The sequence below is a fragment of the Lepidochelys olivacea genome, assembly GCF_965140295.1.
Source record: "Lepidochelys olivacea isolate rLepOli2 genome assembly, chromosome: 3".
Taxonomy (NCBI): Eukaryota; Metazoa; Chordata; order Testudines; family Cheloniidae; genus Lepidochelys; species Lepidochelys olivacea.
The window spans coordinates 69,663,419-69,686,371 of NC_140413.1; the positions used below are offsets into that span (position 1 = coordinate 69,663,419).

Genomic DNA, 22,953 nt, shown 5'->3' on the forward strand with positions numbered 1-22,953 from the left:
TATTATTTAATTGCTTGGCCTGGATTGTAATGACTGGCAAATATTTTAACCAGTAGACCGAAATGTCTGATTTTTGCCAATATTTCAGAAATGATTTCACTATACCAACATGTTGTCTGACTAAATGTTATTTTGTATAACTTTTATTAAAAAAACAAAAACAAAAATCCCCCAAATACCTTAGTGAATCAAAACAGATATTTGGTAACAATGCACAGGAGGGATTGTTTTTCTTCACTCTTCCATGATGGAAGAACATGATTTTGACTTGAAATACATCTTTTTGTGGACTAAGCTGGTTCTGTGCATGTTAATCATGTCTGGAAATGTCTCAGTGCTCATTTATTTTCAGACCTTATTAATATCTCCCAATGTTAAGCCCTAAAGAAATGGGGAGCATCTGAATAGGGAATTTCATAGAGGTGTCAAATAATTCATGTATCATTTAGATGACATTATGTGGCATAAATCTTTGTGAAATGAAATGTTAAGATTTCTCAGAAGGCCCTGGGAAACCAAACAGTATTTGACTCACAACTGAAAACTCATAAAGTCAAGACAGCAGTGAATGCTACATGATGTACATATCAAAATGGTTTCACTTATGCCTTTAAAAAGACAGCGATTAAAACATTTCTTCTGTCTGCTTCCTTACGTCATACCAAATATGATTCTAGCATTTTTGAGTGCTTCATATTTCAGGTCAGTTTTTAATACATTGGATATCCCACTGTTTGAGCAGCTTGAGGTCTGCCCTGCCATCCCCAGCCCTGGCTCACCCCCAACATCTGCATCCTCCACACCTGCTCTAGTTCTGCAGTGTCTCTGGCAGAAATTCCATGACCAGCCTGATTTCCTCCATTACAAATTTCTCTCCTCCTTCAGTTCTGCCATCTTCCTAGCTGAACAACTCAACTTCTCCAACTTAATTGTATCACGTGACCTCAATCCCAGCTGCCTTTTTGCCACCTTTGTCTCCTCACTCCTCAAACTCTCCCCACCTCCTGCCTCTACTTCTCTCTCCACACAGGATTGCCCCGATTTCTTCCAAGAGAAAATGGACAGAATACAATGTGACCTTCCTCCTCCCCTCGGTTGCCTTCTTTTCTCCCTTTCCCACTGACAACTCTCTCCTCCAGCACAGACACAGAAGTTTCTCATCTGCCCTTCTCTAACTCCGCCACTTGCCCCAGTGACCCCATCCCATTTCCTGATCTTTCTTGCGCTCACTCACATCCCCTCCCTTACTCTTGTCCTTAACTGCTCACTCTCTTTTGGCTCTTTCCCCTCACAATACAATCATGCTTTGCTCTCTCCCATTTGAAAAAAACCCAACCCTGGATCCCTCTTGCCTCTCCAATTACTTCACCATCTCCCTTCCATCTCTAAGCTCATTGAATGTGCTGTTTACAATTGTTGTCTGGAACGCCTCCCCTCTGGTTCCATTGCAGACCCTGCAGTCTGGCTTCTGCCACTGAAACTGCTCTTGCCAAAGTCTCTAATGATCTCTTTCTGGCCAAAGCTCAACCCCTGCTCCGCCCCAGGCCCCACCCCCAAGCCTCGGCCCCGCCTCTTCCTGCCCCTGCCCTGTCTCTTCCCCACCTCTTCTGCTTCCGCTCCTCCCCCGCCCCCCCAACACGTTCTGCACACCACTGAACAGCTGATCGTGGCAGCCGGGAGCGCTGGGAGGGAGGGGTAGGAGCGGATTGGTGGGGCCTGCCGGTGGGAGGGAGAGCTGGGGGGTAAGGGGAGGAGCTGATCCGTGAGGCTGCTGGTGGGTGGGCTGAGCACCCACTATTTTTTTTCCATGGGTGCTCCAGCCCCAGAGCACACACGGAGTCGGTGCCTATGCCACTGACCACAATTATCTTCTTGAAATAATGTCTTCCTTTGGCTTCTGTGACTCTCCTCTCCTGGTTCTCCTCTTACCTCTCTGATCACCCATTTAGCATGTCCTTCAGAGAATCTTCCTCCCCATCTTCCCCTTTCAACTTTGTGTGGGGGTTCCACAGGGCTCTGTCCTTTGTCCCCTCTCTTCTCCTTTTGCACCTGAGGTTATCTCCTCTACAAACACAAATTCAACAACCGTCTCTATGTTGATGACACTCAGCTCTACCTCTGTACTCCAGACCTGTCTCCTCCTGTCCAAACTAAAATTTCAACCTGTCTCTATGGCATCTCCTCACTTACGTGTAGCCATAAGCTCATGCTTGTCACAGCTAAAACAGTGGTCTTAATCTTTGCGCCGTAAGCTTTCCCCTTTTGTGGTCATGTGGATGAAACCACCGTCCTGCCTGTTACTCAGTCTGTAATATGGGCATCATCTTTGTCTCAGACCTCTCTAGGTCCGCAAATCCCGGTTATGTCTATATCTTGCCAATTCTATTTTGCATAATATCTTTAAGATAAGGCCTTTCCTATCTGTCCACATAGCTAAAACTCTTGTCCAAGCTCTTATCAAACATCTGGATTACTGCAATATCCTTTTCTTTGGCCTTGACAAACCTTGGTAGTCTAGCCCTTCTCATATCTATTCAGAATGCTGCTGCAAAGATAATTTCCTAGCTTGTCACTTTGACCATATATCATCTGTCTCTTTGTATCCCCCCACTGGCCCTGCCTTCTTTATTGCATCAAACATAAGCTATTTGTCTTCGCTTTCAAGGCTCTTCACAGCCTGTTCCCACCTACCTATCATCTCTCATTCACTATTAAGATGTTAGTTTCTAAGGTGCCACAAATATGCCTTTTCTTTTTATTAAGATGTTGACTGCTGCCTCCTATCAGCCCAGCCTCCATCATCTACTTGTTAAATTTTCAAACAAGCAACTTCATGCTTTCTCCTATGCTACCCCTCACACTTGGGAGGAGCTCCCTGTAGACATCCACAAAACTGATACATTATCTTCCTTAAAACTCTCCTTTTCCATGATGCCTACAAAAACTTGACAACAGTTAGGCCACTGGTGTATTGAGCCTACTGCCTGTCCTACTGAGCAATGTTGCCTTATTGTTTCCTTGTACTCCCTCATCTATCTATTGGTCTATAGCCCTCTCTTGTTTCTTGTTTAGTACTTTGACTGTAAACTCTTTGTGGTCAGGACCATCTTTTTGTTCTGTTTGTCCAGTGCCTAACACAGTGGAATTCTGATTATCGACGAGGAGATCATAAGCCCTACCACAATATAAATAATAATAATATTAATAATTAATAAATAAAGTCAAGGTATTTTGGTAATGACAACATAATTAATTTAAATTGTGTGAATGTGCAATTTTTTTAAAGTTATCTTTCAAATGCCTTTTTTTTTTTTTTAACTCTGGCTGAATTAGGTAGTCTCTGTATCAATAATAATGATGTGTTTACTTATTTGGGAGTCTTGTAATTTTGCCCTATGGACTACAATCATATACTTTTCTGATCCTTATGTTCTTTCAGTTTTCCCTAATGTTAGTGACCTCACAGTCCCTATATAAAGTGAAGCAGACAAAATTGTTCATATTTTGTGGTGGGAATTTGTCCTTGGATTTATTCATAACGTTGCAATTCTGTTCACTGCAGTGATTTGGAGTTGGTGTCAAAGCAGAGAATGATGGAGTCAATGGGGCAGTGCAAAGGGGTGAGGAATCCAAAGATTACAGAGGAGAAATTAGACTGAAGCATCTGAAAATATTGGGATGAAAAAAGCTCAAGGTGGGCCAGAAATCACTAGTTTAAAACTAGCTTAAAATATTTTTCATTTTTATAGGTCTGTTAGACGAAGGAGGTTTACAATTTAATTTCTAGAATGAATACTGGGATATTAGACTTTGAAATCCTCCATTCATATTGGTACCTTTTGCTATTTGGACTTCAGGAGGGTTTGCAAAGAGTTAAATGACAGCTCAATACAGGATAATATATTGGTATATACAGTAAAAGAGAAGCATGGAAAGGATTAATAAGGGTAACAATAGTGGGGACTGCTTCGATGGAACCACAAAAGGAGAAATATCATGATGCTGAGATTCAAGTCAATAGTTTTTAAAGGATGAAATGCAGCTGCACTTGAAGGAAGAGATTTGTGTTCTCACGCACTTACGTTTTTAATTACACCAAGAATGCTCTGAGTTTAATTTAAAGACTTTAAATTGTTTCTTTTTGTGTTGGTGTATCTATGTCTAGATTATGTTTACAACGTTTTCCCTGTCATCATTATCTTTGGCTCTTTTTATTCTGTTTGAAGTGATCCCCCAGCAGGGTTAGCCAGAGGGCTGAAGTGTCAGATGTGTTCCTCAGAAAGGCATACAAGTATCATTTATATTTCCTTGGATGAAACCAAAGCCGAAAATGTTAGTGGTTTCCAACCATTGGATGAGGACCCATTTCTGAGTCACCAACTGATTCTAGGTGTGTTGTAAGCTGACTGCATTTTATAAAATTTTTTTTACATATACAGATAAAATGGTACAAGAATAAAGTATCTCATTCAGTCCCATTAACTGAGCTTAGAGTTGTCTGAAGACAATAATAGAACTGGCAAAGTCTCCATAATGAAGAGACCCTGAGGAGTATGGTAGGTAGACGGTAATGCAGAGGCAAGAAAATTAAAAAGGAATATAACAAGAAGTTTTAGTTAAGGCAACATGGGCAGGCAGGGAGATACTATAATTTTTCTTCTTATTCTTTCTTGTTTGTGCATTAAGCCTATAACATTATGGAGAAAACGGGCAAAGTGTGTCTGCCTCCCTTGCATCAGCTATCATAAGGTGATCCTTATACATAAAATTTAAGATGAAAACAGATTTTTACGTAAATGTCAATTAGCTTTTACACAAATATAATGGAATTACCTCTCCGAGAGGAAGTGAGTATTACTGCTATTGCCCCAAACTGTGAAACAAAGGAAGGTGAAGCAATTCGCAAAAGAAAAACAAATTCACATCATAATCATGAACCCACATACCTGAATTATGAAATTTACATTCATGAAAGACTGAATGTGGCCCCTCAGTGTGTTCTTTATGGAGATGTTTTGGTTAATGAGGAAAAAATAGAAAATAATCATGGTGATGCTAAAGAGTCCAGGTGAATAATTGCAGAAAGAAAGGGGATCGGTTATGTAAAGAAAATCAAGTTCTCTTACAATTTATTTTGTTTCTGGAATGTTAAATGTTGCATTTTTTATTCATTGTACAGCAATAACCTGTCATATGCTAATATATACACTACAACTATTTTGTCTGTATTAATAACTTTGGAGAGGTTTCTGTATAGTTGGTCATGTAATCACTCATTCAGTGGTTATATATGTGTTAGGGTGGCATAGTATTGAAGAGGTTGGAAAACATTTCTCTGACCAAGGGGAAGAACATCTGAATGTCAGAAATCTTCACTTTCTAGGCAATGCCCAATCAGGAAAGTGAAGTTTATGGAACCCCAGCCATCAACATCCTTCAGCAGTCTCTCATACACACGTGTGACCTTTGAACAGAAGACCAATTACCCAACAGTGCCACCTAGGTCATAAAAAAAAAATAAAGGCAATTCAACACAGTTGCTGTTCACCTTTGTCCATTGCTAAAAGAAGGTAACTGATTAACAGGATGAGTGCCTGCTCCGTCCCATCACCAGGTCTGGATACAAATGGCAAAGGTTGCAGGAAATCTGAAGAATTTAGGTAATACCAGAGCTGCTTGGACACTACGTTCTCAATTCTAGAACAGGAAAGTTGGAGACAAGGATATAATTGGCAAGATTATCAACATTAAGGGATGACTTATTGGGGTCAGGAGCCCATCAGTTCATAGATTCATAGATATTTAGGTCAGAAGGGACCATCATGATCATCTAGTCTGACCTCCTGCACAATGCAGGCCACAGAATTTCACCCACCACTCCTAAAAAAGACCTCACACCTATATCTGTGCTATTGAAGTCCTCAAATTGTAGTTTGAAGACCTCAAGGAGCAGAGAATCCTCCAGCAAGTGACCCGTGCCCCATGCTACAGAGGAAGGCGAAAAACCTCCAGGGCCTTCCAATCTGCCCTGGAGGAAAATTCCTTCCCGACCCCAAATATGGCGATCAGCTAAACCCTGAGCATATGGGCAAGATTCATCAGCCAGGTACTACAAAAAATTCTTTCCCGGGTAACTTGGATCTTACCCCATCTAAAAACCCATCACAGGCCATTGGGCCTATTTACCATGAATATTTAATTACCAAAACCATGTTATCCCATCATACCATCTCCTCCATAAACTTATCAAGTCTAATCTTAAAGCAAGATAGATCTTTTGCCTCCACTACTTCCCTCGGAAGGCAATTCCAAAACGTCACTCCTCTGATGGTTAGAAACCTTCGTCTAATTTCTAATCTAAATTTCCTAGTGGCCAGTTTATATCCATTTGTTCTTGTGTCCACATTGGTACTGAGTTTAAATAATTCCTCTCCCTCTCTGGTATTTATCCCTCTGATATATTTATAGAGAGCAATCATATCTCCCCTCAACCTTCTTTTAGTTAGGCTAAACAAGCCAAGCTCCCTGAGTCTCCTTTCATAAGACAAGTTTTCCATTCCTCGGATCATCCTAGTAGCCCTTCTCTGTACCTGTTCCAGTTTGAATTCATCCTTCTTAAACATGGGAGACCAGAACTGCACACAGTATTCCAGGTGAGGTCTCACCAGTGCCTTATATAACGGTACTAAAACCTCCTTATCCCTACTGGAAATACCTCTCCTGATGCATCCCAAGACGACATTAGCTTTTTTCACAGCCATATCACATTGGCAGCTCATAGTCATCCTATGATCAACCAATACTCCAAGGTCCTTTTCCTCCTCCGTTACTTCTAGTTGATGCGTCCCTAGCTTATAACTAAAATTCTTGTTATTAATCCCTAAATGCATGACCTTACACTTCTCATTATTAAATTTCATCCTATTCCTATTACTCCAGTTTACAAGGTCATCCAGATCCTCCTGTAGGGTATCCCTGTCCTTCTCTAAATTAGCAATACCTCCCAGCTTTGTATCATCTGCAAATTAATTTGCAAATTTGCAAATCAATCTGCAAATCAGTTGCTTGATTAAGAGTTGCTGACACTTTGTTAATGTGTCTCTTGGGAGAGCAGTCTCTTGCAATATTAGACCATTATTTCTGTGATAAATTTAGCTTGTGAAGGAGGGCATAGATCCAAATCAGTATGATGATTTGAAGTTCCCCAAGTTCTTCCAGAATTTAAGTGAGCAAAACTGCTGAAACTCACTAAGATAAGACATTATATTTGTCCAGCCTACACAGAATTGTCCATGGAAACAGCCTATCAGGTCTGAAACAGCCTATCAGGTTTGAATCTATCAGTCTGGTGTGCAAAGTAAGAGATAGAAAAATTGTTATTGTGAGAGAGACTCAAAATAGTGGTTGGGCATCAAATATTTGCTTTGAGTATCTAAGTAATGATATAAGCTCCCAAATGTGGATATCAAACAAACTGAAAAGTTGTTTGCTCTCTCTTCTGTTGGGCTGATGGAGTGGGTGTGCTCGGTCTTTACAGTTCATAGGAAGAACTTTTTGAGCTGACAGAACACCCCTTCAGTTTGGTCCTGGGAAAGAGACCCTATTACTCCTGCTTCCACCAACAGGGGTTTATCTAGGACTAGCATGGCTTAAACAAATTGATTTGTTTGGCAAGTTGGCCTTGTTAATGAAGAATCCACCCACTTAATTCCTTTTGGTCTTGGATAAACACTGTAGTAGAAATAGGGTATTCCCCCCCACGGCCCAGCTTGTCAGCTCAGAAGGACAATGAATACTAAAGGCCAGTACACCCAGCCACAGGCTCTCATTTTGTTAGTATCATATATGACTTCACTTTTAAGCAAGATGACTGCTTCAAGCACTGTTCAGTAATTATAATTGAAGAATTAAAACGATTAACTTTAATTAAACTGTTACTGCAAAATACTGATGTTTTCATTTTAAATGAGGTTAAGATCAAGAATAATTTAAAATGCACTTCTGTTCTGGGAAGTGGTAATGTAAAAATACCAGCCTTCTTTTTCCATAGACCTTGCTTTTTGCCTTTGTGTATATTCAGTGTCTTATCTTACATCACTCCTGTTACCATTGCAGAACCAGCACAGCTGTGAAAAAATAAACTGGGTTCTGCTCTGGCTTATCCGCAACAGAATTGTTAGCTAAGTACTAACTGCAGGGCCAAATTCAACTCCAATGAAAAAGCAGCAGAGCTGCTGAAGTAGAACTGAGGGAAGGATTTGACCTACAGAATATTTGCTACTGGTGGTTATGTATGAGCCAAAATAACACAGGTTGACTTTCAGGTTCTAGCTTGCACTTGCAGTTAAGAAAGTCATTAGAAAAGCCATCATTTTACTCTTAAATGGAGTGAATTTAAGAAGGACTAATTGGGATATTATAAATATTCCTCTGATATTTTCACAGTCATATTTCAGAGTATAGTCACATTTTTTAAATATATAGTGTGTAATGTATATCTCCCAATGTATAGTTATAATTTCCTAAATGTATTGAAGTTAGCAGTCTAGCTACTGATTATCATTTGATCACTTTTATGTGTGTATAAATTTACTTACGTTCATTCGGGAGGCAAAGTATGTGATTTCCAATAGGTAGATATGAATATCAATATGCTACAGTGGAAATTATACTAACTATAATCCTACTGTGGGTGGAGCCACATAATCAAGAAACTGACAAAAATAAAATGCAATTCCAATTAAGGTATATTATTACATTGCAAGACTTTGCTGTTAAAGGACTATTGTTTTGGGGTTTTTTTGTTTAAAAAAAGGCATTTTATTGTTTTACAGGCTCATTATAGGTTGTCGTGTTACATCAACCAGTAAGCGTAATTCCTTGGTCTCTATAGCACCCATGAAATCAGCGTTATGTGGATTTTGTTTTCACAGCATACCAATTGTGTGTAAGTGAGTAGAAATAGTGCAGATATTCAGCTGAAAAACAAAACCAGAAACAAACTGTATCTAAACGCTTCCTGGTGGTGTTCAAAAAGTATGGAGGCTGCTGAAAGGATAAATCTGCTTCTTTTCAAATTGTAGAAAATGACAATATACAATCAGATTGTTGGGGGCAAATAACTACTGTATAATGGTATTCTAGTCATTTTTACTGAAGTAGAACGTGTAATGTGCTGTCACATAGAATAAGTGAAGGAAAGAAGAGGGAGAAGAAAAATATTGCATTGTGTTACTTCTGTTAATAACAACAGGAGACTAAACTGATCAGTTACATACAGAGGTTCATAGTGTTAGGTGTTTCCCAGGACAGACAATTAAACAAAGAATTGCCTAGTTCTTAGCAGGGAAAGCTGAAGCTGTGGGAAATGTCAAAAGAAATGTAGGTCATATCCAGGATATGCTAATTATATTTTGTACTTTTTTAAAATGGAAAACCAAGCTCTACCTCCTTTTCCCAAATATTTCTATTACTTTTTGTATGCCTATCACATACATTTTTATAAAAAGAAAAGGAGTACTTGTGGCACCTTAGAGACTAACAAATTTATTTGAGCATAAGCTTTCGTGAGCTACAGCTCGTGAAGTGAGCTGTAGCTCACGAAAGCTTATGCTCAAATAAATTTGTTAGTCTCTAAGGTGCCACAAGTACTCCTTTTCTTTTTGCGAATACAGACTAACACGGCTGCTACTCTGAAACCATACATTTTTATGTGTTAGGTGATCCAAAATATTGCATTAGCATCATAAGGGTAGTATGATTTTAAGCCACAGTACTGCCATTTTTGGGAAAGTGAAGGTTTAGGAAGGGCTGTACTCTGGCACAGTATAGTATAGGCCACTATTTTCAAAATTGAGTGCCAGAACCGTCCTTAGGATTTATGGGGGCCCACGCAGTATTATTAAACTTGTGCCCCTGTGCCTGATGGCAGCCCTAGCTCGCAACCCGGCTGTGGGCTGGGGGGGAAGGAAGCGGGGAGGGAGGGAGGCAGGCAGCAAAGGATAACAAAACGCCCAGCCCGCCTCACAGTGGTGGAGAGTCACAGTTCCCCTCAGAGACCCCCGTACCCTCGCCCTCACGCAGAATGGATGTGCGGGAAGGTACCTAATTAAAAGCACTAAACCTGGGAATAATAAAGGTCAGTCAGAGGTTTTTTGATATGCCCTGAAGTTTGTCAGACATTTATTTGCAAAAACTTTGTAGTAAGGGCGAGTCAGCTGTTTTGCTGAATACAATATTAAATATTATGGAATACATGATGCAGCTCTTCTCTGTTTTACATTTTTTAATCAGTATTTCTGAGCTGATTTTATGTTTTAAATGTACTCTTAAACCTTCGTAATCATTCCAGATTACTACATATTTAACTCACTGAAACAAAGACATTATTTTAAAATAATCAGTCACAGAGATTTAGTGTGTTCATAACAATGTTCATTGCTTTTAGAAAAAGGGAACAATAATTTACTTTGTGTGATCTCCATAACAATAGACAGGTTTATGAAATTTCACTAACTTTAAAGAATGTTCCCAAAGATTTTAGGCATAACAAAGGATTTTATATCTTACTAAGGTACTGATTTTGCTGCAGGGTTCTCTTAAAATTAGTTCATCAGATAGTCAGAAGTAAAGAAAGGGAAACTCTTTGTCCAGCTATCTGGAAGGAAAGGGGTGTTGTCCCTTAAAGGGACCTCTTCAATGGCAGTGGAGGGTGACGGGGGTGGGGGGTGAAGGGAGAAAGGGATGGGCAGAAAAGACAGGAAGACTTTGGAAGCAAGTTTTTTTTTTACTATAGTAATTGAAATGTGTATTTTAGATAAGGGTGGTCTTTTGAAGGATTTATTTAAAAGAACTATGGCTGAAGATTCAAGCATTTAGGGCTAAAGATGATTGTGCATCTAAAAATCTATACCCGGATTTTATAATCTTCACCAACACACGAATGAAATATTTTTAAAGCAAATTTTAAACTAAGGTCCTGTAGACTGACATGTTTTGAGTAAATATTACAGTAATGCACAACTGTTTTTGTCAGTAAATTCAGAAACTGACAGTATATACCTGGGGTTTGGCAAATGCCTGTTAAATGGCTTCATTACCCCTTGAATAGCTCTTTAACAGTTTGTGTTGTGCTAATAGGGCTGGCAGGCTGGAGGCTTTTTCAGTTTTAACTACTAGATCCCCTCCTGAGGAAGACTCACCAGGCTGCAGCAGCTAGCTGTGGGAGTCTCAGGAAGGGTCAGAACAGGGATAGGAAAGCCAGGAGGGGGGACACTAAGACCAAGTGGTGCCCCAAATTTTCAGGTGCCCGCTGCATATGCTGCGTATGCCTAAGGATGGCCCTGTTGAGTGCCTGAAGTTAGGTGTGTAGGTTTGAATTTAGGTTCCTAAATAAGTGGCTTGATTTTTCAGTAGTGCTGAACATCCAGTGGTTGGCATTGGCCTCAGTATATAATACTAGGACTAGGAATATATGTTGCACCATAAAGTAGATGGCATAAACAAATCAATATTCAGAAAATCCATTCTTAAATATTGTTCTCCATAACTTACCATACTTAATGGGTAATATGAAGATGGAATACGCAATTTTTTATGGTAAAGGGCCAGAAGCTTAATTTAAAACCTCCAACATCGTATGAACAGGAGTTTGTAGCGTGACCATTCCAGGCCCCTGAACCTGCCAATATTCAAATTAGTTGCAAGAAGTTTTTTAAAACCCATCTCTTCCAGCCAATCAGAAGGAGCTCTCTGGAGAAAGACAGTATATAAATTGCATTCTCCCTCAGGACAGGGGAGATGCTGATAGAAGACAGAAGCCAGGGCCAAAAGGCTGAGCTCCAGCCAGAAAGAGTTGTGAACTGGTGCCCTTGGGTGGAGCAGACTGACAGAGGACTGTTGAATTATGATTATGAACTTTATGTTGGGGACTCATTGAAGATTGTTTGGATTATGTGATTAAGGAGTCTGAGGTTTGTATGAACTTTATTTAATATTAAACTAGTGCTCGGTAGGGGTGCTGTGGACAGTGGGGTGGGAGGAGGTATTTTTTCATATTCTCTGTGTATAAATAAAGTCTGCTGCAGTTTCCACGGCATGCATCCGATGAAGTGAGCTGTAGCTCACGAAAGCTCATGCTCAAATAAATTGGTTAGTCTCTAAGGTGCCACAAGTACTCCTTTTCTTTTTGCGAATACAGACTAACATGGCTGTTACTCTGAAACCTGGGTATATCTAAACAGCAATGTAAGCCTAGGATTAATGGGACTCACGTCAGCTGACCCATGTCAGGGAACCCTGGGCTTGACCATTGCATTTTAACTAGGGCTGTCAAGCGATTAAAAAAATTAGTTGGGATTAATTGCACTGTTAAACAATAATAGAATATCATTTATTTAACTATTTTTGGATGTTTTCTACATTTTCAAATATTTGATTTCAGTTACAACACAGAATACAAAGTGTACAGTGCTCACTTTATATTTTTGATTACAAGTATTTGTACTGTAAAAATAAAAAAGAAATAGTATTTTTCAGTTCACCTAATACAAGTATAGTAGTACAGTCTCTTTATCATGAAAGTTGACTTTACAAATGTAGAATTATGTACAAAAAATCTGCATTCAAAAATAAAATGTAAAATTTTAGAGCCTACAAGTCCACTCAGTCCTACTTCTTGTTCAGCCAATCACTCAGGCAAACAAGTTTGCTTACATTTGCAGGACATAATGCTGCCCACTTCTTATTTACAATGTCACCTGAAAGTGAGAATAGGTGTACTCATGGTACTGTGTAGCCGGTGTTGCAAGAAATTTAAATGCCAGATGTGCTAAAGATTCATATGTCCCTCATGCTTCAACTACCATTCCAGGGACCATGCATCCATGCTGATGACGGGTTCTGCTTGTTAACAATCCAAAGCAGTGTGGACTGACGCATGTTCATTTTCATCATCTGAATCAGCAGAACGTTGATTTTCTTTTTTGGTTGTTTGGGTTCTCTAGTTTCTGAGTGTTGCTCTTTTAAGACTTTTGAAAGCATGTCCACACCTCGTCCCTCTCAGATTTTGGAAGGCACTTCAGAGTCTTAAACCTTGGGTCGAGTGCTGTCGCTATTTTTATAAATCTCACATTGGTACCTTTACTTTTATTACTTTTTTTGTTAATTGTGTGAATTAACTGCAATTAATCAACTGCCCTAATTTTAACCCTAGGTTAAGGATTTTCTGATCTGTGCTCAAACCTAAGGCTCTTTGTCCACACTGCAGTGCACAGACCCAAGTCAAAGTAACTCTATCTCAGAGTGCCCAGCTCCTCACCCCCCGGTCCTCCCAATGTTGACACTCTAGCCCTATGAATGTGTTGCACTATGGAAAAACTCTACGTAACTGTGATGGTGCTGTCTGTGAGACTCAGGTGCCCATAAGGAGCACATGATACATGAACTGCATAATTAGCTCCTTTGGTGGCTGTCTCAGTAGAATGGCTGCAGTTGGAGAAGGCTTTATACTGAACTACCATCTCATCTGAGAATCGGGCTCTCCACCTCTAGGCTGAGTCACGTTGGCAGGAAAATGCCCATGTGCACCTGTGAGGATAATTAGGGCATCCGTCTCCAGGGCTGTCAAACTATTAAAATGAAACTTTGCAATTCTTAATTTTTAAAATGGGGTGTTCAATGAAGATGTTTTTGTTTTTTTTATTTTATTTTTGTTTGTTTTGAAGTTTGACATAAAAGGTAGGTTTAGAGGAAAGACCCCTCCCCCCACCCAGTGTGGATGCTGCTGGTTGCAGAAGTGAAGTGCATCCCCAGGGCATGGGGTGCAATGTGTTACAGCACTCCCCATCCCGAGATCCCTTATCCCTGCCCCTGCTACTCCCTGGGAAGCAGGGATAAGTGATCCCCAGGAGACTGTGGTGAAGTTTTGGGGCTGGCTCCCACTCACCATCCTCAGTGCCCGCAGCCCGGGCGCCTCTGCTTATGCAGCCCCATGGAGGGGCGCGAGCAAGGGCCAGAAAGTGGAGTGGAGACCAAGCAGCTGCCCTGAAGCGAGGGGCAGTGGCAGAGCTCCTGGCTCAGCATGGCTGAGGGAGTGATGACCCCCAACGTCCTGGTGGCCGCATATCTCCTTTGCTCCCTGCTCTGGGCAAGCTCCATGTAGCAGCGAGGAGGCACTGGAGTAGGAGCTGCTGCCACAGCAAGAGAAGCAGGAACAGTGGTAATGGTGCTTCTGGCCGCTGCGCTGGCTGCCCGCAGTGTTGCTCCTCTCTTGCCAGGATCTCTGGGCTATGTCTGGAGGACTTCTGAGACCCGAGTGAAGCCAGGACCACGTGCACACAGGAAAGCCACAGGGCTCATGCCTTAAGTCCCAGCTTAACATGAGCTCAGACCCTCCAGTCCTTCAGGGTCTAACCAAGCCCTAGGTTAGCCCAATTGGTGTGTGGATGCAGGGGGGCGGGGGTTGGCCTTACATTGCTGTGTAGACATGCCCTGAGTGGAGTGCTTAAGCGGCCTGCAAGAGGAGGCTAACAGGATGCCTGTAAAGTGACCCTGGCCATGAGGAAGTGCTTGGGTAGTGACCACCCTGCTACAAGCACTCTGCTGGCTTTAAGAGCCATAATTTAGCTCTCTAATTATAAAGTGTTCTGTACATTACAATGCTGTACACTGGTCCACTTTAAATAGCGTTACAATTTTAGTTAACTAGCGTTACCATGGTGTTGCCTATAGTTAGGAGATGGCACACTGTGGGGATTCAACTTACTTGCAAGTGGCAATTGGAACAATTTTTATGGTAACCATTAAACAGAAATAATTCTGGTTTAATGGTGTTCTATCGCAACTTAACTGACTTGGGGTTTTTTACCCATAATGTTTTGTATTTGTTTAGCATCAACATTATTCTCATCATTGTACAAACTCATGGACAATGGGTCCGACCCTCAGCTGGTGTTAATCAGCAAGACATGCTGCTACACTGATTTATACCAGCTATGGATCTGGGCCAGTACTTTGAGTGTTTTCTTCAATTCAGGAGTCAGAAAATTGAGAGAAATGGGCATATATCCTAGAAGATTCATTTTCCCTTGCATCTATAACTTCTTTGGTGACTGAATTGGGGCACGTAAGAAGGGACTGGAAGACATTATCTAACAATATAATTGAGATGTCTGCTGGATGAATAGGCTTCCATTAGGAACTGCAATGTTTTTGGTATTGTTACAGACATTTGACAGACATTGCTGTGGTGTGAGGTTCTTACGCAGTCATACTTCATCACTTGTCTATAAGAAAAAGAGTAGTTGTAGAAGTAACAGCAATCAGGATGCCAAGAACACTTTGTACAAAACAAGTAAAACAATGAAACCTGCTGATAGAGATATGGAGTGTTTGCTAAGAGCCACTGTAGTCTAGGGATTGAGCATGGGTCTCAGAGTCAGGAATTCTTGGCCTAACCTAAAATGATTTTCATTAGGACATTCAAAGGCATTTTTTAAAAAGGACTGTCCGTTTGCCAAATTTTAGCCATTGAGGCCTAGTTGTTTGGCACTAGAGCTGTTTGAGTTTTTTTTCATTATTGGGAAAGAGTATTTTTTCCTGCCTTCCTCATATGCAAAAATGTTTTTGTACAAACTTTTTAAAAAAAAATCATCCTTGAGTGAAGACTAGTCCTGCAAAACTGCAGCCCAAGAGGTAAAAGGTTCATAATGTTACAAACAACTGAAAACAAGGGAGTATAGTGGGAACAGTGAGGCAGCATTAACTATAGCTGTCACTAGGACTCCTTTCATAATATGTATTACATATATATTTACCAGAGGGATGCAACTTTATTTGATGGCCATGAATGAAAAGCATTACTTTTGGGCAAAGTATTAAGAAGTTACATATTTTTATGATGTATTTAAATATGTTAATTGAATTTTTTTTTGGCTTTGTTTTAATGAAATAGGTGAACAGCTTTTCAAATATGAAAGTGTTTGTGGATTTACCTATATTTTGTTGGGTCATTAAAAGTGACATACATATGCCAGTGTCAGAAAAAGAATTACGTCAAAGAACTAGAGATAAATCTGAAAAGAATCAACCAAAAACCTCATTACTCTTTGTATTTATTCTTTGTACCTCTCGCAAAGATATGCTGGATCCTTTGAAAAACCAGAATGTTGTGTCCCGACTCCCGGCATGAGAGACCATAAAATTGTTGACTGACCGAAGTGACACCTGAAGCTGAACTCAAGGACATTGCTCAGTCTGTTTGAATGTGACAGTTTTTGAAAGCTGCATCTGATCAATTCCAATATTTTCAGGGGATGTTCTAGGCATCAGTGGACTGAACCCGATTGATTTTAGTGAAGATCAGAAAATGAGGAAAGACTGATTTCCACTTAACTCACCATTTGGTTATTCAGAATACAGTGGTTCAGGTTAGGGTGCCAGAGAGTTTCCTCTGCTTGCAGTACTCAGTGGGCAGTCTGTGGGCCAGATCCTAATGGAAATCAAGCTTCTGGGAGCCACTTGACCCCACCCCACTTGGCTGGCCTCCCCAGGCAGCCCCTCACCCTCATTCTGATGAATTCCTCCAGCCATGTCTTTGTCCACCCTGGCCAGGCACCTAGTGTCCCCCTGGCCAGGCCCCTCTTCACCCCCGCTCCACTCCAGGCAGATCCCTCACCTTCTACCCCTGTATTCTGCCTGACCAAATGGGCATTCAGGGTGGGGGTCAGGGGCCTGGCTGAGTATGCAGCATGGCCTATGTAAGCAGCAAGTCTTTATGCTTATCCAAAAAATGTGCTGGATTCTTTGAAGAGCCAGAGAGATTTGTTCCCTACCTCAGAGAGTACAAAAATCTAGGTTAAGAGAGACGAAAAGTTATAATAAGTATAAACACAAGACAGTGGAAGTGACAATAGGACAGCAACATGTACACATGATGATGCCATAACTTAGATAAGAGATGCATTTCTTAATAGCCCCCAAAAAATGGTTCAGAAAGACCCAAATCTTCCCTAAACTGTAGCTACTTAAGCCCTGTGACCCAGTGTCTCTATTTGTAAACAGTAAAAGAACCAAGCACTCAGCAGCTCCCATTACTTAGCACTTTCAAAAACCAGCAAAAACAACGAGGAATCTTTGTGGCACCTTAGAGACTAACAAATTTATTTGGGCATAAGCTTTCGTGGGCTAAAACCCACTTCATCAGATGCATGGAGTGAAAAATACAGTAGGCAGGTATAAATATACAGCACATGAAAAGATGGGAGTTGCCTTACCAAGTGGGGGGTCAGTGCTAATGAGGCCAATTCAATCAGGGTAGATGTGGCCCATTCCCAACTATTGACAAGAAGGGGTGAATATCAACAGAGGGAAAATTACTTTTTGTATTGCTAATAAGGCCAATTTAATCAGCGTGGATGTGGCCCAGTAATTTTCCCTCTGTTGATATTCACCCCTTCTTGTCAACTGTTGGGAATGGGCCACATCCACCCTGACTGTGGGAGGAGGTATTGTTGTTGTACCAATAAAATAAAAACCAGCAGGATCTTATTAAAGGGAAAAAGGCAAAATACCACATTTATTGTGAATACAGAAAGAATCATAGTAAGCAGTTAGTTATAGCTATAACATTCCATTCAATCTCATATTTATTCACACATTCATTCATACAAACATACACACACACAGGTTCTGCAAGGTTGTTATCATAGTTACCAGCCTTAGAGTTGCTCATGCCAAGCCACTGGCCAGGTGGACTGGACATGAGGAGGGAGCAGGGCCTTGTCAGATGCTCATCTGATGCTCCTGGAAGTTGGTTTGCAGAATCAGACCCCAAAGTTCTCACTTTTTAGAGTCTATTTTTATAGGAATTTCTTCCTATGCCAGTCTCTGGGAATTGCTTCATCATGCTGTTGCTGAATCAATCAGCAGATAGCACATTCCTGACGGCTCCAAGATGTTATCTTGTTCTTTGGTTCTCCCATCCTTGAGGCTGTTGGGTGGATTCCAGTCTGCCCTCCGGGGGATGGGGGGGTCCTCTGGTTATTTCCACTTGACGCCTTCTTCAGCCGATGGACACTGGATTCTTAGGCTGGCACCTCCCTGATCATTCAGTTATTATCCACACCAAGCATCCATCCACATACATCCTCTATCTCTATTTTAATCACAATTGTTAATACAACAAAAGGGTGGGGAGTCTCTGGGTGCTGTTTCTGTTGTTAGAGTATTGCTTTGAGTCTCTCTCTCTTGTGAATTGCTTTGAGAACAGACTCTGTCTTAGAATGTACTAACACAATTAGCAGCTTGCAAGTTTCACACAGAGAGGGAGAGAAACAGTACCAAAAACCAAGAGACCTCTTAATTAGTAATACCCTGGAATTTAAACTCTGGGGAATCAAACTCATTTGTGATTTTAATACAGAACTTCTTTAATATGATCCAACATTGTTTCATGGTCTCTGTGTGTATATAATGTCTGCTGCAGTTTCCACGGTATGCATCTGATGAAGTGAGCTGTAGCTCACAAAAGCTCATGCTCAAATAAATTGGTTAGTCTCTAAGGTGCCACAAGTACTCCTTTTCTTTTTGCGAAGACAGACTAACACGGCTGTTACTCTGAAACCTGTCGTTATTTACTTAGGAACCTAACTGTCAGCTCTCCCTATTTCGGAAAATCTTGGTTCAAACTTGTATTTTTAGGTGGGCGGCAGTTGTAAAAACCTCAGAAGGAAATGATTGATTGTTTTTTCACATACATATTCAGCAAGTCATACACTGCAAAAAGCCCAGGTGTTAGATTTCCTGTTACTTCTCTGTTTGCTGTGACAGTCCATTTGTAATGTGCTCCTGATCATACTTATGCAGTTTGTCATGCTACAGTACAGTGACTTATGACTGCTGTTGGCAAAGAAAAGATTAAAGTCAGGAATCAGCTTGCAGGCTATACATTTCAGCAGTGTATATCCCACTCATCTCTGATCATGGGGTGTGCTGCAAGGTATGTTTTGTAAAATGTTCAGAAGCAGAAACTGAGAGATCCTGAAGCTTTGTGTGTTGTCTCAGTGGAGATAAGTAAAGAGCGACTTAGTATATGGTCATTTTTGTCTAATTCATAAAAATGAAGTGACATGTTTATTTTGTTTTCATATGTGTAAAATTCTTGGTTCTCAGAGGGTATAATTTCTATGTAAATGTAGACTTCGAAGAATTGTGGCTTTGATGTTGAGAGAATTACTGTAATTTGTAAAGAAAACTGTTGAATGAGAACCCTGGTGGCTTAGATGGAACATGGTAGGGAGAGGCGCTGGTGATCTAGGTTTGGGAATGGCCTTTGATCTTTTGCCTTGTGGCTGTTAAAGCTCAGGTGTGCCACAGACTAAGTGAATGTGCTGGCTGCTTACTCACCATGCTTAATGAACTAGCAGCTCTAGCCAAATGATCCCTGGAGTCAGGGCCGGTTTTAGGATTTATGGTGCCCTAGGCGGGATTATTAAACTGGTGCCCCTATGCCTGACTTGCTCTTAGCAACACAAACATAAGCTTACAGTACTGGAAAACTTGCCACATGCACTTTAGTAAAAACAGTTTAACTTAATTAAGGACACTGTAATGCTGATGGACTAGCACTAAAGAAGTAGCGCTATAGAAAAAAAATCTGATTTATTGACAGAATGATGCAAATATATTTTTTTAAATTTGTCAACATTTTATTGGAAATTTCTATGAAGAGGTATTGAAACCAGGATTTGTTTTTAATTAAAAGTGATCTTTCTGTCTTTTTTGGCTGCAAAATCAGTAATAATGTCATCGTATGACAAAGACAAAGTGATGTCTTGTTCGATTGCGAGAATAGCAAGACCAGTCAATCATTCCTGACTCATAGAATGGAGGTAGTTTTTAATGAGCTTTAGTTTTGAGAAACTCTGTTCTCCTGATGCTACTGTTACAGGAATTGTCTGTAGAATACAAGTGGCAATGTACACATTAGGATATATGTCAACAAGTTTGCTGATATGAATAAACTGTACAATGTCCATCACCGATTTTGCATGTGGCAACATTGATGACAATGTACTCAATTCTTCATACAGTTCAAGTCCATTTAAATCAAAACTATCACCGTGCTTCAGGAGGCTCTGTAGTTCATGCACTTCGTTATTTGCTGCTCTTGTTTTCCTATTTCGTTGAATTTAGTTATGTCATACAAATATCCAAACTTTTCATGGTGTGCTCGTAAGGTATTAAACCTTTCTTCAACGGCAAATATTGCTTTATCTATCACAACATTAAAAAATTCAACCTCAAATTTCTTTTCTGGATCATCTATGGGCTCATCTGTGCCTTCATATTCCGCATGCCGTTTTTGCCTTGAAACTCGTTTCACGTTCGGATATGGAAGTTTTGGTTCTACACCGAGTGCCTGTGCAAGCTGTCTTGCTGTAACCTGTGCTGCTTTGAATCCATTTCCTCTGTATTTCACTAAAAAGTCTTGTGTGGTGTTTAGTAAGGTAAGTGTTGAATCCAGCTGCATCATTGGACTCTGCATTATTTTGCTTACACTTGAAATTTTAACAAGAATGTCATACCAGATTACGACAGACATTAGAAACTTGAAGCTGGATATTTCAGAGGCCAATGACTGTGCTTCACTTTCAGCTTTTGGATCTCTGGCTTCTTCCGAAATAGCAACTCGTGCTTCGTAAACTTCCTGAGATTGGTTTCAGAGTAGTAGCCGTGTTAGTCTGTATCCGTAAAAAGAAAAGGAGTACTCGTGGCACTTTAGAGAGTAACAAATTTATTAGAGCATAAGCTTTCGTGAGCTACAGCTCACTTCATCGGATGCATACAATGGAAAATATAGTGGGGAGATTTTATATACACACAGAATATGAAACAATGGGTGTTACCATACAGACTGTAACGAGTGATCAGGAAAGGTGAGCTATTACCAGCAGGAGAGCATCTTTTACATGATGGCATATGCGCATCTACCAATGTGATGTATGCCATCATGTGCCAGCAATGCCGCTCTGCCATGTACATTGGCCAAACTGGACAGTCTCTATGTAAAATAATAAATGGACACAAATCGGACATCTAGAATTATAACATTCAAAAACTAGTTGGAGAATGCTTCAATCTCTTTGGTCACTCGATTACAGACCTAAAAGTGGCAATTCTTCAACAAAAAAAGTCAGAAACAGACTCCAATGAGAGACTGCTGAATTGGAATTAATTTGCAAACTGGATACAATTAACTTAGGCTTGAATAAAGACTGGGAGTGGATGTGTCATTACACAAAGAAAGTGAAACTTTTCCCCCATGTTTATTTCCCCCCCTACTGTTCCTCACATGTTCTTGTCAACTGCTGGAAATGGCCCACCTTGATTATCACTACAAAAGGTTTCTCCCCTTCCCTCCCCTCCTGCTGGTAATAGCTCACCTTACCTGATCACTCTTGTTACTGTGTGTCTGGTAACACCCATTGTTTCATGTTCTCTGTGTATATAAAATCTGCCCACTGTATTTTCCACTACATGCATCCGATGAAGTGAGCTGTAGCTCACGAAAGCTTATGCTCAAATAAATTTGTTAGTCTCTAAGGTGCCACAAGTACTCCTTTTCTTTTTCCTGAGATTGATATCTCAGTGTTTTTGCACTTTCTACTCTGCTTTCCCAGCGTGTCTCAGATAGAGGATTAACGGTAATACCATTGACATGTGCTTTGAATATTTGCCATTGTTGAGTGGAAGCTGAAAAGAGCATATAATGCGTTGCAGCAAACCAAAAAAATAAATAGCTTCTACGGAAGACTTGGTTATATCACACAAAATCAAATTAAGGCTGTGGCATGCACATGGAACAAAAAAGGCTAGTGGATTTTCTGCCAGCAATCTAGCTTGCATGCCAGAAATGCATCCTCTCATATTGGCACCATTATCCTAGTCTTGTCCTCTAATGTTCATTACTGACAATCCCATTTGTTTTAGTTCATCAAGGAGAGCTTGAAGAAGTCCAAAACCTGTAGAGTCCTCTACTTCTAAAAATGTGATAAATGATTTCTTAACTGTAATCTGTGCTGAATCACTAATGTCAACAAATCTCACTACTAACGACATCTGTTCTTGATGACTTATGTTCAGAGTGCAATCTAGAATTACGGCGAAATATTTTGCCAAAGTAACCAATGAAACAATTTTGTCTCTCACTTTATCACTCATTAGCATGATCAGTTCATTTTGAATTCTTGGTCCCAAATAGCGGTCATGTATTTCATTTTAGTTACTCTTTGGAGATGTTCACTCATCACTGTGTCAAATTTTCCAAGCAGTTGTACAAGGCCCATAAAATTGCCATTTTTGGGCTGGAATAATTTCTCAATGCTCCCTCTAAAAGCAAGATTGTTTGTTTTGTTGATAGATATTCAACAATAGATAATAGATGTTCAAGAACACAACGCCAATGCTGCTTCTGTGACTCCAACAATCTTTAATTTTGGGCATCAAGAGTTGTCTGATTTTTTTTTTTTAACCTTACACGCAGCTCACACCATTTGTGCATACTTTCAGTGTGGTGGTGTGCCTTTTCATGTTGCGGTAATATGTGACTAAGATTTTTCCAATCATTAATATCCATGGTTGCTATCTTAAAATTGCAACTATTGAAAAGCTTACATGGGAAACAAAATATAGCATCCTTGCATTTAGAGTACACAAGCCACCATCTGTTGACAATTTCACCATTAGAAAGTCTTTTATAGTAATTGTTTTCTGTGAATTTCCTACCTCTAATGTCTTTAGGATATTCAAGACTTTTTATTCTCCCAGGGCCTTTCTCAAGTATAATGGCACAGAATCTGTTTAAAGATTGTGGCTATGTGACAATGTCATCTATATCCCATGCTAGTACAGTTTCAACTGTTGTAATTTCTTGTTTTGTGACTGCATCTGTTT

The 22,953-nt window shown here is 40.3% G+C and overlaps 1 protein-coding gene across 3 annotated transcripts in view; it reads left to right on the top strand.

Annotated features, from left to right (window-relative positions):
* The window catches only part of ANKRD6 (ankyrin repeat domain 6), a 165,000-nt gene that overhangs the window by 67,653 nt on the left and 74,394 nt on the right, over window positions 1-22,953 (top strand). Inside the window, exon 1 of one of the 3 annotated variants that reach the window (XM_084623143.1) lies at window positions 10,091-10,138. The exons of the other annotated variants lie outside the window; for them this stretch is intronic. The gene's annotated coding sequence lies outside the window, so the exon portion shown is untranslated. Of the gene's footprint in view, window positions 1-10,090; window positions 10,139-22,953 lie in introns of those variants that run through there. 3 annotated transcript variants of the gene reach the window in all.